Here is a 14438-nt window from a genome sequence, read left to right as displayed (position 1 = left end):
CCCTTGATCTAGATCAGGCATCCCCAAACTGCGGCCCTCCAGATGTTTTGGCCTACAACTCCCATGATCCCTAGCTAACAGGACCAGTGGTCGGGGAAGATGGGAATTGTAGTCCAAAACATCTGGAGGGCTGAAGTTTGGGGATGCCTGATCTAGATGCTATACTCCTATTGATGCAGTCCAGAATTGCATTGGCTTTTTTAGCTGCCACATCACACTGTTGACTCATGTCAAGTTTGTGGTCTACCAAGACTCCTAGATCCTTTTCACATGTACTGCTCTCAAGCCAGGTGTCTCCCATCCTGTATTTGTGCCTTTCATTCCCCCCCCCCCCAAGTGTAGTACTTTACATTTATCCCTGTTAAAATTCATCTTGTTTGCTTTGGCCCAGTTGTCTAATCTGTTAAGGTCATTTTGAAGTGTGATCCTGTCCTCTGGGGTATTAGCCACCCCTCCCAATTTGGTGCCATCTGCAAACTTGATCAGGATGCCCTCAAGCCCATCATCCAAGTGGTTTATAAAGATGTTGAATAACATCTTCCCAAAGCCCAGTGCCTCACCCGGTTTTGGGAAGGCAGCAGTATGAGGGTTGGGGCTGGGAGGTGTCAAGTGTTACCAAGGGCCGTCAAAAAGGCCTTGAGGGCCACATGCGGCCCTGGGGGCCACATGTTGCACCATCCTGGTCCAGACTAAAGAGTTGGCAGGGGAGTCAGAATGCCCTAAAGCAGTGTTCCTCAACCTTGGGCCTCCAGCTGTTTTGGGACTACAACTCCCATCATCCTGAGCTAGCAGGACCAGTGGCTGGGGATGATGGGAGTTGTAGTCCCAAAACAGCTGGAGGCCCAAGGTTGAGGAACACTGCCCTAAAGTGAAGATATAGGTAAGTGCCTCAGTTTCAATGAGCAAGCTGGAACACCCCGTCAAAGGAAATACCGTACCTCCATACACATCAGCACACAAGCCAACAATTTCAGTGGCCAGAGACAACTCCTGCCGTGCTGGTTAGATTGGTTTTCTAGGAAAGGCTCCTGCCTGCCACCTCATAAACTGGTTTATTCAGCATGAATTCCAAAGCCTTGAGAAGCACCATGCTGTTCCTTCCAACCCTAAAGTGTTCCCATAAATATGTCTGAAGGGGATGCTTCCCCTGAAGCCCTCTGCTGCGGTGGCTGTCCCAGATTTCAGGGGGTCACAGATCCACTCTCAGCGCCACCAAGACAGCAGGACACAGCAGAAACAACACGCCCCACTGCTCTGCCACTCCAAGTGCAGGGTGCCCACTGCGTGGAAAAGGTGTCTCACTTTAAACCTGTAGATGGCTGTTAATGACTGCTGATGACTGCAAATGGTCCTGGGGGGGAGCAAGGGCTGAGGCGCTAAAGAAAGCTTGACCATGCATAATGAGATAAGAATCCAATGTCTTTATTCATCCCAGGTGGCTCCATGGTTTTTAAAAACCAGGGCCATTTGCAGTCATCAGCAATCGTTAACAGCCATCTACAGGTTTACCACTCCCATCAGCCCATCACCCATTCCCATCACCCCCACCCTCTGAATATACATAAGGGTTTGGTGGATTCTGTTTCAGTGTATCTGACGAAGTGTGCATGCACACGAAAGCTCATACCAAAATAAAAACTTAGTTGGTCTTTAAGGTGCTACTGAAGGAATTTCTTTATTTTGCTTCAACTCAGACCTTACCTGTCAGTTTAAAGCAGTGTGCAATCTTAAACAAGAAAAAGAAGCAGTTCAGTCAGCACATATTTACCACCCAAGGATTAGTCCAATTAATCTATGAAGACCAATCCTTCCATTGTGTCCTGACGCTTTGTTAGGGAGGTGGATCGGTACTCGCTGGAGGTCAGACAAGCCCCCTCCCTGCTGAACTTCCAGCACTTACTGAAGAATTCTTCTTTATTCCAGCAAGCATTTTAACGGAACTCAGATTGTTATCATTTTAACTCAATTTTATTTTCATTGTACTGAGTTTTTTGTACTAGAGGCACTGTAGTTAGGCGGTGCATACATTGTCAAAACAAAATAGAATGAAATGATCGGCTGATCTCTGCTCACTGGGCACTGCAGGATTTGACAACAACAATTCAATGTGTCTTGAACATGGGTAGGCAAACTAAGGCCCGGGGGCTGGATTCAGCCCAATCGCCTTCTAAATCCGGCCCGCGGATGGTCCGGGAATCAGCGTGTTTTTACATTGAGTAGATTGTGTGCTTTTATTTAAAATGCATCTCTGGGTTATTGGTGCGGCATAGGAATTCGTTCATTATTTCCCCCCAAAATATAAACCGCCCCCCCCACAAGGTCTGAGAGACAGTGGACCAGCCCCCTGCTGAAAAAGTTTGCTGACCCCTGGTTTTGAATGTTGGACAATCTCTCCCCTGCTTTCAGAGGGTGACCTCTCAGAGGGAGAGAGAGGCAGACTGTTCGGAGCCAATTCCGATGGACTCATCTACACAGCTGCAAATAAAACGTTTTAAATGTGTTGTGAAGTGCAATATATAAATGTGACGCTAGATGGCAAAAGTGAGCTATGCAAATTTCAATATATTTTTCAAAACTTTTTTTAAAAAATAAAACAAAACAAAGCATTATCCCAGTGTGTATATTCCACTTAGAGAAAGAGAAGGACCGAGATAAGAGCTAGCCAAAGATGAAAGCGCTTGGGGTGGCCTTTTTCTGAGAATTTGAGGATGGGTTAGTGAATCTACTTCCTGGTGTTAGGAGTCTTTGCTGCCATTGCACTCCACTTTTAATTTTGTCAGTGAATCGACAACTATGGAAAAGACAGCATAAATATCCAGTGCACTCTCACCCATGGGAAACTAAATCCTGAACTGTAGCTTCAGAGAAGTGAATGTGTTCTGTTGTTATTGCTGTTCTTAGGAGCATTTGAGATGCCCAGGAATAAATGGCTTCTAAGTTTTAATGGCTTAACTTTTGTGTCACTGGGGCAGTGAACTAATGAGAGGGGCAAGGGAGGAAGTTTGGTTGCTGAGCATCTTAAAAAGCAGAGACATCACCTTACCGACAAAGGTCCGTATAGTTAAAGCTAAGGTTTTCCCAGTAGTGATGTATGGAAGTGAGAGCTGGACCATAAAGAAGGCTGATCGCCGAAGAATTGATGCTTTTGAATTATGGTGCTGGAGGAGACTCTTGAGAGTCCCATGGACTGCAAGAAGATCAAACCTATCCATTTCTTAAGGAAATCAGCCCTGAGTGCTCACTGGAAGGACAGATCGTGAAGCTGAGGCTCCAAGACTTTGGCCACCAGGGCCGGCTCCCTGGAAAAGACCCTGATGTTGGGAAAGATGGAGGGCACAAGGAGAAGGGGACGACAGAGGACGAGATGGTTGGACAGTGTTCTTGAAGCTACGAACATGAGTCTGACCAAACTGCGGGAGGCAGTGGAAGACAGGAGTGCCTGGCGTGCTCTGGTCCATGGGGTCACGAAGAGTCGGACACGACTAAACGACTAAACAACAACAACAACACCTGAGATTAATTAGGACTTTCCTAAAAAGTTAAAAAGACAGCCTCATCATGCTCCCCCACCTCTTCAGATCAGTTTCATGGACTTGAGAGAGATGGGTATAAAATCTCATCTTGGTGTCATCTTCCCAGTTCAAACCCTATCCTGCCTTGCCCACTGCTCAGCAGTGGAAAAATATAAAGCACCCATATATAGTACTAAGAATGCTTGCAATTGCAGGACAAAAAGCAGGACAAAAATAAATATTATTATTTATTATTATTATTTAAGTATCTAGGAAAGATATTTATTTAAGTATCTAGGAAAGATAGGGACGCAGGTAATGCTGTGGGTTAAACCACAGAGCCTAGGGCTTGCCGATCAGAAGGTCGTCGGTTCGAATCCCCGCGACGGGGTGAGCTCCCATTGCTCGGTCCCAAATCCTGCCAACCTAGCAGTTCGAAAGCACATCAAAATGCAAGTAGATAAATAGGAACCGCTACAGCGGGAAGGTAAATGGCGTTTCCATGTGCTGCTCTGGTTCGCCAGAAGCGGCTTTGTCATGCTGGCCACATAACCTGGAAGCTGTACGCCGGCTCCCTCGGCCAATAACGCGAGATGAGCGCCGCAACCCCAGAGTCGGTCACGACTGGACCTAATGGTCAGGGGTCCCTTTACCCTTTACCTTTACTATCTAGGAAAGGGAGGGTTGTCTCCTCTGCTTTTTCCAATTTCCTCATGAGAGATGATTTGAAAACATATGTGTGTATTTCATCTTTGTCCGTTAACTAGCTGGTTAAAAGGCAGGTGACTAATCAACAAAAATGCTTGGCTCTGTTGATAGCAGTACTCTGCAAAGACAGCTCGGTGTGAAGGTCCCCATGCCAGCTGCCAAATCCATACTGACTGCAGCAGCTAAGGAACAGCGAGCGGATGCCTCTGGGACTGTGTGGCAGATGGCACATTACAGTACAGCCTCTGGCGACTGGGTGTAGATCAGGATAGAAACCAGCCTGCTGTTTATACATGGTGCAGCTCAGCCCCGCTGCATTGCACTCCCACGTCCTCAGCTTTAGTTGTGTGAATTGGCCCTTACAGGATCAGGAGAGGGACACCCACACAGGTCTTCCACCTAAACGTTAGGCATGAAACACTCGGAGCTCTGCGTTTCTGTGCCGTTCCATTTTCGTTTCCTTTGCAACAGGCGAGCTGCAGTATGCCATTCCTGGCAGGTGTCCTGCTCTTCCGCGCCCCTCCCTTGCCAGAGTCGAGGCTTTCCAGTGGAATTCCAGGCAAGCGTGTTGGGACCCATCTGTGCCAAGGAGGAATGCAGAGCAGGGAATCCTGTTGGTCCTGGAAATGGAGAGACCTGGAGGGAGTGTCTGAGGAACCAGCCCACCTAGGCTGAGTCATCGCAAGGAGACAGGATTTAACAAGAGATGGGGCAAGGTTGTAGCTTTTTCTATTCTGCGTAAATATACTGAAGTAGACACACATTCAGGGCCAACTGGCCTTGAGCTCAAAGGGGCCCTCAAATTTAGACACTTCCTGCATTTGATATGTTTTGCAACATGTGTTTGTATGCACATCAGACTAAAATGTGTTACTCACTGCTTAGAGAGGCAAGTTTACGCAGATAAAATATGTAATTTGATAGAAGATATACTTTTTGTTATGTGATACAGATTTTTCTTAATAGATACTTTGTTAATAATAATTGTTAATCAATGCTTTTCATTTAAGAATTCTGATGGCACAAACTTAGATCATGATATACATGTTCCTCTCTGATCGGCTGATTATATAAACAAACCTTCCCTTCCCTTCTGCAAATGGGCCAGTTGTCTCTGACACTCTGAGAGGTCCTGCATTCATTTGAGGCAATTGTGATGGTCATGAATTTCTGAAACTGTGATGGCCTGACCAGGGGGCTACATAGGTACACACCATCCATTTAAAGCACCCTCCGAGAAATCTGGGCATTGTAATTTGCCCCCTCAGAGAGCTACAATTCCCAGCAGCCTTAAGAAACTGCAGTTATCGGAATTCTTTGGTATGTGTGCACTTTAAATGTGCTTTAAATGCATAGTGTGTACACAGCCCAAGGGTGTTGTGTGAACTTGAGCCCAATGTATTTTGTGCGAGGCTACAAATCTCCTGCCCCTTCGCTTCTCTTAAACACTTAAAACCCTTTGCTCACATCCCAGCCACCTACCAGAGTTTCATACTTGTGGGGTCACTGGAAACTCCATGTCTCCAGGTCAATTCTGTGTCCAGTGCAGCTGAGACCCTACCTGACTGTCTCGCCAGAGTGGTGCATGCTCTAGTTATCTCTCGCTTGGACTACTGCAATGCGCTCTATGTGGGGCTACCTTTGAAGGTGACCCGGAAACTACAACTAATCCAGAATGCGGCAGCTAGACTGGTGACTGGGAGTGGCTACCGAGACCACATAACACCAGTCCTGAAAGACCTACATTGGCTCCCAGTACATTTCCGAGCACAATTCAAAGTGTTGGTGCTGACCTTTAAAGCCCTAAACGGCCTCGGTCCAGTATACCTGAAGGATTCTGCCCGGACACTGAGGTCCAGCGGCGAGGGCCTTCTGGCAGTTCCCTCGCTATGAGAAGCCAAGTGGCAGGGCCTTCTCAGTAGTGGCGCCCACCCTGTAGAATGCCCTCCCACCAGAGGTCAAAGAGAACAACAATTACCAGACCTTTAGACGGCATCTCAAAGCAGCCCTGTTTAGGGAAGCTTTTAATGTTTGATGGATTTCTGTATTTTAATATTTTGTTCCCCAGAGTGGCTGGGGAAACCCAGCCAGAAGGGCGGGGGTATAAATAATAAATTATTATTGTTATTATTATTATTATTATTATTATTATTATTATTATTATTATTATTAGTACAAAAACACAGCCATAGAAGGTGAAATCAGCAAAGTCCTGTTGTTGTTTTTTAAAAATTAAAAAATAAAATCAAACATTACCCAAACCAAATGGAAAACATATGCTTTTCTAACTGAGCACACTTTCCATACTCAGCAAAATGATACCGTGATAACCATCTCTGCGACAGTTAATTAAAGCAGCTAATTTGCCAATTCTGCCCATCTAAATTGATTTCTTCAGCCATTCTGGAGCATGTTAATGACTCCCAATGCTTCACTCCAACAATTTTGTCAGCCACTGAAAGATGTTTCGATAAGGGTCTTATCGCTACAAGCATCTGAATGTGTTTAAGGATCTTGCCTCACCTTAATCCCACTCTTCACAAGGAAACCTGTCAAAGCTCTTTAACACGTGGGTGCTCCGGCCACCATAGAGCTATACACTTCCCAAAATTTGGGAGTCATTTCCAGCAATTGAGCTAAGAAGTAGTTTTGTCATCAAGAGGGCACTCTCAGCTGCTTTTAGACAGACTACAGAATGCAATAAAAACATTTTGCATTTCAATAATTCACCCAAGTCTTCCAAGTGTTTAAAATATGACATCAACGGGCTTTAAAAAATCCTACAAGGAAGATCAATTTAGCAACCACAAGTTGCTAAAGCAGGGAAAGAATGGCTTCCCTAAGCCCACAGTAGTAAGATTATGTTCATACCGTGTTTCTCATATTATAAGACATGTCTTATATTCATTTTTTCCTCAAAAAAACACACTATGGCTTATTTTCAAGGGATGTCTTATTTTTTTCCTCCACCTCCTGCCGCGGCCGGCATTGCTGCTGCACCTATCACTATGTCTTATTTTCGGGGTATGGCTTATATTCCTTGAATGCTTAAAAATCCTGCTATGGCTTATTTTATGGGTATGTCTTAAAATATGAGAAACAGGGTAGCTGGGGTTTGGAACCAAGACTGCCCCAGAGCTGTAACACCAGCGCGTTGGTGCAGCCCTACAGCTTCCCTCCTTGTTCAAAAACATGTTGGGGGAAAAATATTATAAACCAGGGGGACCTCCCCGCCCTGCCCCACAGAGGCATGCAAAGTGAGCAGGACTCTCTCTTCTGCCCCCTCTGCCATGTCTTCCTCTTGTATTCCCTTCCTCCTTTCTACCTTAGGCCTGAGCTCTGAAGCCACGTTTTGTCCACCCCTATCCTAAAGTGGAGTTGTCTCTAGGAGTACAGAACTACCAGTGGCATTTAGCCCAAATTAATTGACTGGAGAAGGTTGTCCTCCTCGATGTTTCCTAGAGCTGGTGGTGTTTGTGGTGTGTGTAACATGGCACTCACAACTACTGCCCTGGTCAACTGTGCCGTGGCCTGCTGGCCAGCTGAGCTTATGCATCTGGTTCCCACCTGCAAACACTCTGTGAGGTGAGTGGGGCTGAGAGACTTCAGAGAAGTGTGACTAGCCCAAGGTCACCCAGCAGCTGCATGTGGAGGAGAGGGGACGCGAACCCAGTTCACCAGATTACGAGTCTACCGCTCTTAACCACTACAACATACAGCTTCAGCATACACTTCAACATACAGCTACGGGTTGAACAAGAGACTAGCGCAACATGCACAATGTATATTTCAAGCACTAGGTTACCACTTTAAACAATCGTGGCTTCCTCCAAAGAATTCTGGGAGCTGTCGCTCATTAAAGGTCCTGAGAGTTAATAGGAGACCTCTATTCCACTCACCCCCTTCATGGATCACTGCCTTGCTGTGGCGAAGGGGCTTAAATAACTTAGAGAATTGATGCTTTTGAATTATGGTGCTGGAGGAGACTCTTGAGAGTCCCATGGACTGCAAGAAGATCAAACCTATCCATTCTGAAGGAAATCAGCCCTGAGTGCTCACTGGAAGGACAGATCGTGAAGCTGAGGCTCCAATACTTTGGCCACCTCATGAGAAGAGAAGAATCCTTGGGAAAGACCCTGATGTTGGGAAAGATGGAGGGCACTAGGAGAAGGGGACGACAGAGGACGAGATGGTTGGACAGTGTTCTCAAAGCTACGAACATGAGTTTGACCAAACTGCGGGAGGCAGTGGAAGACAGGAGTGCCTGGCGTGCTCTGGTCCATGGGGCCACGAAGAGTCGGACACGACTAAACGACTAAACAACAACAACTATTCCACTCACAGCACTACAATTCTCAGAGTGGTCTTGACACTCTATCCCTCTGCCCAGGGAACTATGGGAATTGTAGCTCCGTGAGGGAAATAGGGATCTCCTAACAACTCTCAGCACTCTTAATGAATTACAGCTCTGAGAATTCCTCGGGAGAAGCCATGACTCCTTAAAGTGGTGCCATAGTGTTTTCAATGTATGTCATGAGTATGGCCTAGATTGAAGTATTCTGATGGAGCACTGGGAAGTGTGCAGTGATAATCGCTTCATGTATTATGGGTTATTTATGTGTATGTACACCATGACTAGGGTGTATCTGTACAGGTAGCACCTCTAGTGTGGAACACATTGTGCTCCTCTGGGTAATTTGTCCACATTTGGTCCCCACCCTGCACTCAGCTCTCACCTGTGGCTCCTAGAAGCTGTAAAGGTAAATGTGACGTGGTCTAACCACTGAGCCTCTTGGGCTTGCTGATCGAAAGGTCAGCAGTTCGAATCCGTGCAACGAGGTGAGCTCCTGTTGCTGGGTCCCAGTTTCTGCCAATGTAGCAGTTCGAAAGCATACCAGTGCAAGTAGATAAATTGGTACTGCTGCAGTAGGAAGGTAAATGGCATTTCCATGCATTCTGGCTTCCATCACAGTGTCCTGTTTTGCCAAAACAGTTTAGACATGCTGGCCAGATGACCTGGAAAAGCTGTCTGCAGACAAATGGCAGCTCCCTCGGCCTGAAAGCGAGATGAGCACCACACCTCATAGTCACCTTTGAGTGGACTTAACCATCCAGGGGTCGTTCACCTATACCTAGAAGCTGTCGGCACGTAGCAGTGGCCACACCCCAGAAATAGCTTTGACTGGCCAGCTAAACCAGGCTGAGGGTAGCCAATGGCTTTCAAACCCTCATTGAGTTAGGGACGTCCCCTGCATGCAAAGACAGGCTTGGGCAGATTGAGTGGACGTAACCAATAGCGAGTCCAACGGTCAAGAAGGTGGTTTCTGCATGTGCTGCGGAAGGAAGTGAGGGGCAGGTGGGGCTCGGCCACCTGGGAAGGGAGCTCATCGAAGAGAAGGAAAACTCTGATCCTAAACCTCCACTGCCTTGTGGGGTATCTCTGGGAGAAGAAAAGGCTAAGGAGTAAACCCTAGTGAAATGCAGAGTGGAGTCCCTAAGACAGTTGAATGGCATCTTGTGTGCCTCCTTCTGCAGCCAAGCTGGTGCCAAACATATTGCTCTGCTTTCCTTTGGACCACATCCATGAGGCGGAGAGGGGTGTTGTCCAGGGTTATGAAAAAGCATGAGAGAGAAGACTCCTACGCTCAACTGGCCATCTTTTCAACTGGCCACAACACTTGTGTCTTTAAGACAGGTAGTTTTTATTTGCTCAGACATTAGTTGGTGGTGATGTTTGTTAGCGTGCCATGCTGAGAAAAACATCACCTGCTGGTTTCTGCAGACCAAGCAGCTGGGTTTCCCCTCCATCATTTGGCAATCCTGCTCTCCAGTGAGGACAGTCAGGTGCTTAAGAGACACTGTAGACATAATTGTTGTCTTGTTTCTTCTCTCTGGGGGACCAGCAAAGCTGGCAGATACCTGGACAAGAGCAATAGCCTAGAAATGAGGAGGTGGGAGAAGTATCATCTTCCCTGGCTGTCCCCCCCCCTACCCCTGCAATTCCCCCCCCAAAAAAAGGATGCACTTTGGGGAATAAGTGGGGAATGCCTGTTAATCCTGACGTCCCATCATGTGGGAAAGTGCAAAAGAAAAATGGCCGACTGCCTGAATGCAAAAAACATTCATAGAATTGTTGAATTAGAAGGAGCCGCGAGGGTCATCCAGCCTCCTGCAATGCAGGAATTTATTGCCCAACATGGGACTCAAACCCACGACCCTGAGATTAAGAGCCTCATGCTCTACTGGTGGATTTGAATCACTCTTTAGCCAAAAGAGCCCCCGGAAGAGTTTAAAACAGAAATATGTGCAGTTGATATCCTAATGCAATAAAAAGGTAAAGGGACCCCTGACCATTAGGTCCAGTCGTGACCGACTCTGGGGTTGCGCGCTCATCTCGCATTATTGGCCGAGGGAGCCGGCGTATAGCTTCCAGGTCATGTGGCCAGCATGACAAAGCCGCTTCTGACAAACCAGAGCAGCACATGGAAACGCCGTTTACCTTCCCGCTGTAGCGGTTCCTATTTATCTACTTGCATTTTGATGTGCTTTCAAACTGCTAGGTAGGCAGGAACTGGGATCAAGCAACGGGAGCTCACCCCGTCACAGGGATTCGAACCGCCGACCTTCTGATCAGCAAGCCCTAGGCTCAGTGGTTTAGCCCACAGCGCCACCTGGGTCCCAACGCCACAAAGTCCCATAAATACACGCATGCATGCGCACACAGCTAAAAATGATCCTGTGGGCTTGCAAAAACAAAATTAAAAATTACTCTTTCCCTCCCTTGAACAAAAACATTGTTTCTCACAAAGGGATATTTGGGGGGGGGGGTTTAACGTGGTGGTGTGTGTGCAAATGCTGATGTAAAAGCAATTTGGTCACAAGCCACTATTAAAATCAATGGTCTTCCTAAGCATCTGTAACTTTATGCTAGGTGATGGCCACCACTTCCGAATGTAACTTGGGGAGAGGAGAGGACTCAGTGGTGATGAATGGACACCCCTTGTGACTGCTTTCTGGATTAGATTGCCTAAGGCAGGGGTAGGCAAACTAAGGCCCTTGGGCCAGATGCGGCCCAATCGCCTTCTCAATCCGGCCCGCAGACAGTCCAGGAATCAGCGTCTTGTTACATGAGTAGAATGTGCCCTTTTATTTAAAATGCATCTCTGGGTTATTTGCGGGGCCTGCCTGGTGTTTTTACATGAGTAGAATGTGTGCTTTTATTTAAAATGCATCTCTGGGTTATTTGTGGGGCATAGGTATTCATTCATTCCCCCCCAAAAAAATATATATAGTCCGGTCCACCACATGGTCTGAGGTATGGTGGACCAGCCCATGGCTTAAGAAGATTGCTGACCCCTATGGGTACAATCCTATATGCATTTGCCTCAAATAATCCCCACTGCACATAGTGGGATTTATTTTCAAGTCAGGACAGGGGGGAAATTTTGATCTGTTCTCATTTAAATCCAAGCCTATAAAATTTGCACTTTCTAAGACAATGTGAGAACCAAAACACAGCCAATCTTTGAAATTCACACTCATCCAAATATTGTGATGTGGTTTTCCAACCAGCCAAAGTTTACAAAAATGCACAAATTAAGGGAAAGTGTGCACCAAAAGGAATATATTCCTGAATATAACAAAAGACCATTATATTGTGATAAATTGCTGACTTCAATCAAAACAGCGTACAACAAAATGTGAAATTCGCACTAAATAATAGTAATCACAAATTGCTGTAGAATTGTAGGGAGCTGAATTTACTATTGGAAAAAATGAGGAATCGAGAGAACTGCAACTGGCAGATCTTTCCATCTCTACTTCCAGGTAAGCATGCACAGAATTGTGGTTGTTTGTCCTGTGCAAATTGGGAACTCGGAAGCTTTTGCATGGGAGACGGGTGAAAATTGCACAGGGCTGCCCCTGGTAGCAATTCCCACTTCTTCCTTTTAAAATTCTTATAACACCACTATTAAAGATGCGGGCATCCATCCATCTAGCCCACTTCCCCACTGGCCACTACCTGCTTCTCTGCCTCTGTCGTAATGTTGGCTTCCTGTCTGAGGGCAGGAAGTGGAGTCGGGCTCTTGTCAAGTGCAAACATTTCCACCCTGTTTGACTAGATCCCGATTGATTTCCGTGTCACCCTGCCCTGCTGAAAACCCTGATATAGTGTCACTACCCATGTTGGTTAAACTGGCAAAGACTTTATATGGAGGCGTGGCAATTCAAACCTAGTACATTTCCGAAAGATTGAAATAATCTGGAAAAGGAGAAAGAAAATATTGTTACCGGTAGGAGTTTGCAGGGGGGACAGCCATAGCTGTCAAGTTCTCCCCTTTTTTAAGGGAAATTCCCTTATGCTGAATAGGCTTCCTCGCAAGAAAAGGGAAAACTTGACAGCTATGGGACAGACCCCTCGTAATCTCTACATTCAATGGTTAGAATTTGAGCAAACTCATAAATTCATGGATTTAGCAAGGGCTGGAAATAATACTGGCTCTCTTCCTCTTTAGGCCAGTGTGGCAACAGCTCACTGGGGGTGGTTCTTTGAAGAAACAAAAGGCTGATAATGGCCTGTTTTGCTTGATAATAGTAGTACGCCATTGGCAAAACATAAGACCCGCTGCCCTGTAGCTTCTGGGGTAGTTTACCATTGGCCTGGTATAAGCAACACAAATCCTGAGTGAAGTCCCTAAGGCCTTGTACGCCTCCTTCCAGCAACTCCTGCAGCCAAGCTGGTGCCAAATGTATTAGGTTGCTTTCCTTTGGACCACATCAGTGAGGCCGAGAGGGCGATCTTGTCATCTGGGCAAAGTGCACCCTTGCACTTTGGTGCTGCAAATGCAACAAAAATAATATGGGACGCACAGTGGTGAAGGAACGGCATCCCGTACGGACTGCGTATGTGCGGCATCCCGTATGGAGTGCGCACACGCAGCAGCCTGTACAGATGCCCGTATGGACGGTGCATGGGCGGCTGCTCTCACGGTCGCTGTGCGAGAGGCAGCCCGTACGGACACCCATATGGACGGCGTGCAAGAACGGCAGCCCGTACGGATGCCATGCAAGCGGCGCCCTTACGGACTGCATGTGCCCTTGGCCACTCTACAGCTGGGGGGGGAAACCAGGGGCCATCTTGTCACACACACCCCAAGAGTGGCACATGGGGCAGTCCACCCCCTCCGCACCCCGCTTCGTATGCCCCTGGGGAGGCAGCAGTTATGAGTTATAAGTTCAACCTGATTGGCATGAAGTACAAGCACTACGTGTTACCTTCGTTGGTGGCAGAGATCATCGTGCCCCACTGGTCAGCTACTGTTTGCCTTAAACCAGACAGCCCCCGGTCCTTAAAGTGCTGGCCTGCCACTGTCCACTGCTTCAATGGGTGCTTGGAGCTCAGAGCATCACTCAACAAGTGGCCCGAACTTTCTGAATTAGGCAAAAAAGAAAGGAAGCAAACCGTCTTGCACCTAGCAAGCTGGAATGTCAGGACCATGTGTCCTGGCTTGTTTACTGACTTGCTGCAGGTCAGCGGTTCGCAGAAGATGGTCATCATTGACCATGAGCCGAAAATGCTCAGCACTGATGTTGCTGCTCTACGGGAGACCAGACTCACTTTGACTGCAAGCCTCTGAGATGGATTGCCTCTGGCAATGAGGTCATCCAGAATAGGCTTCGCAGTGAGGAATTCCCATCTGCCTGTGATAGAACCGCTGACCTCAGGACACTCAAGACACTTGCTTTCCCTCCGCCTCACAACCACTTCCAGTCTGGTTAACACCTTCAGGGTCTAGGCGCTCTGATATTCAAACCAACGATCAGTTTTATGAGGAACTGGACCAGGCTGTCCGGAGGGTCCCAGATTGCGAATACCTATTTCTGCTGGGAGATTTCAGTGCAGAGTTCAGAATGAACATCACACATGGGACAAGTGCATAAGCCTCTTTGGTACTACTGGCAGCATGAATGAGAACGACAGCCTCTGCAACACAAACACCTTATTCTCTACCAAGATTCCAACTACCGGTAAACATCAGAAAAAAACCAGGGGTCCCCCAAACTAAGGCCCGGGGGCCGGATGCGGCCCAATCGCCTTCTAAATTCGGCCCCCGGACGGTCCAGAAATCAGCATGCTTTTACATGAGTAGAATGTGTCCTTTTATTTAAAATGCATCTCTGGGTTCTTTGTGGGGCATAGGAATTCGTTCATATTTT

The sequence above is a fragment of the Zootoca vivipara genome, chromosome 15 (genome assembly GCF_965207765.1).
Source record: "Zootoca vivipara chromosome 15, rZooViv2.hap1.1, whole genome shotgun sequence".
In the NCBI taxonomy this organism is placed as follows: Eukaryota; Metazoa; Chordata; class Lepidosauria; order Squamata; family Lacertidae; genus Zootoca; species Zootoca vivipara.
Note: the sequence above shows the minus strand (reverse complement) of the source record.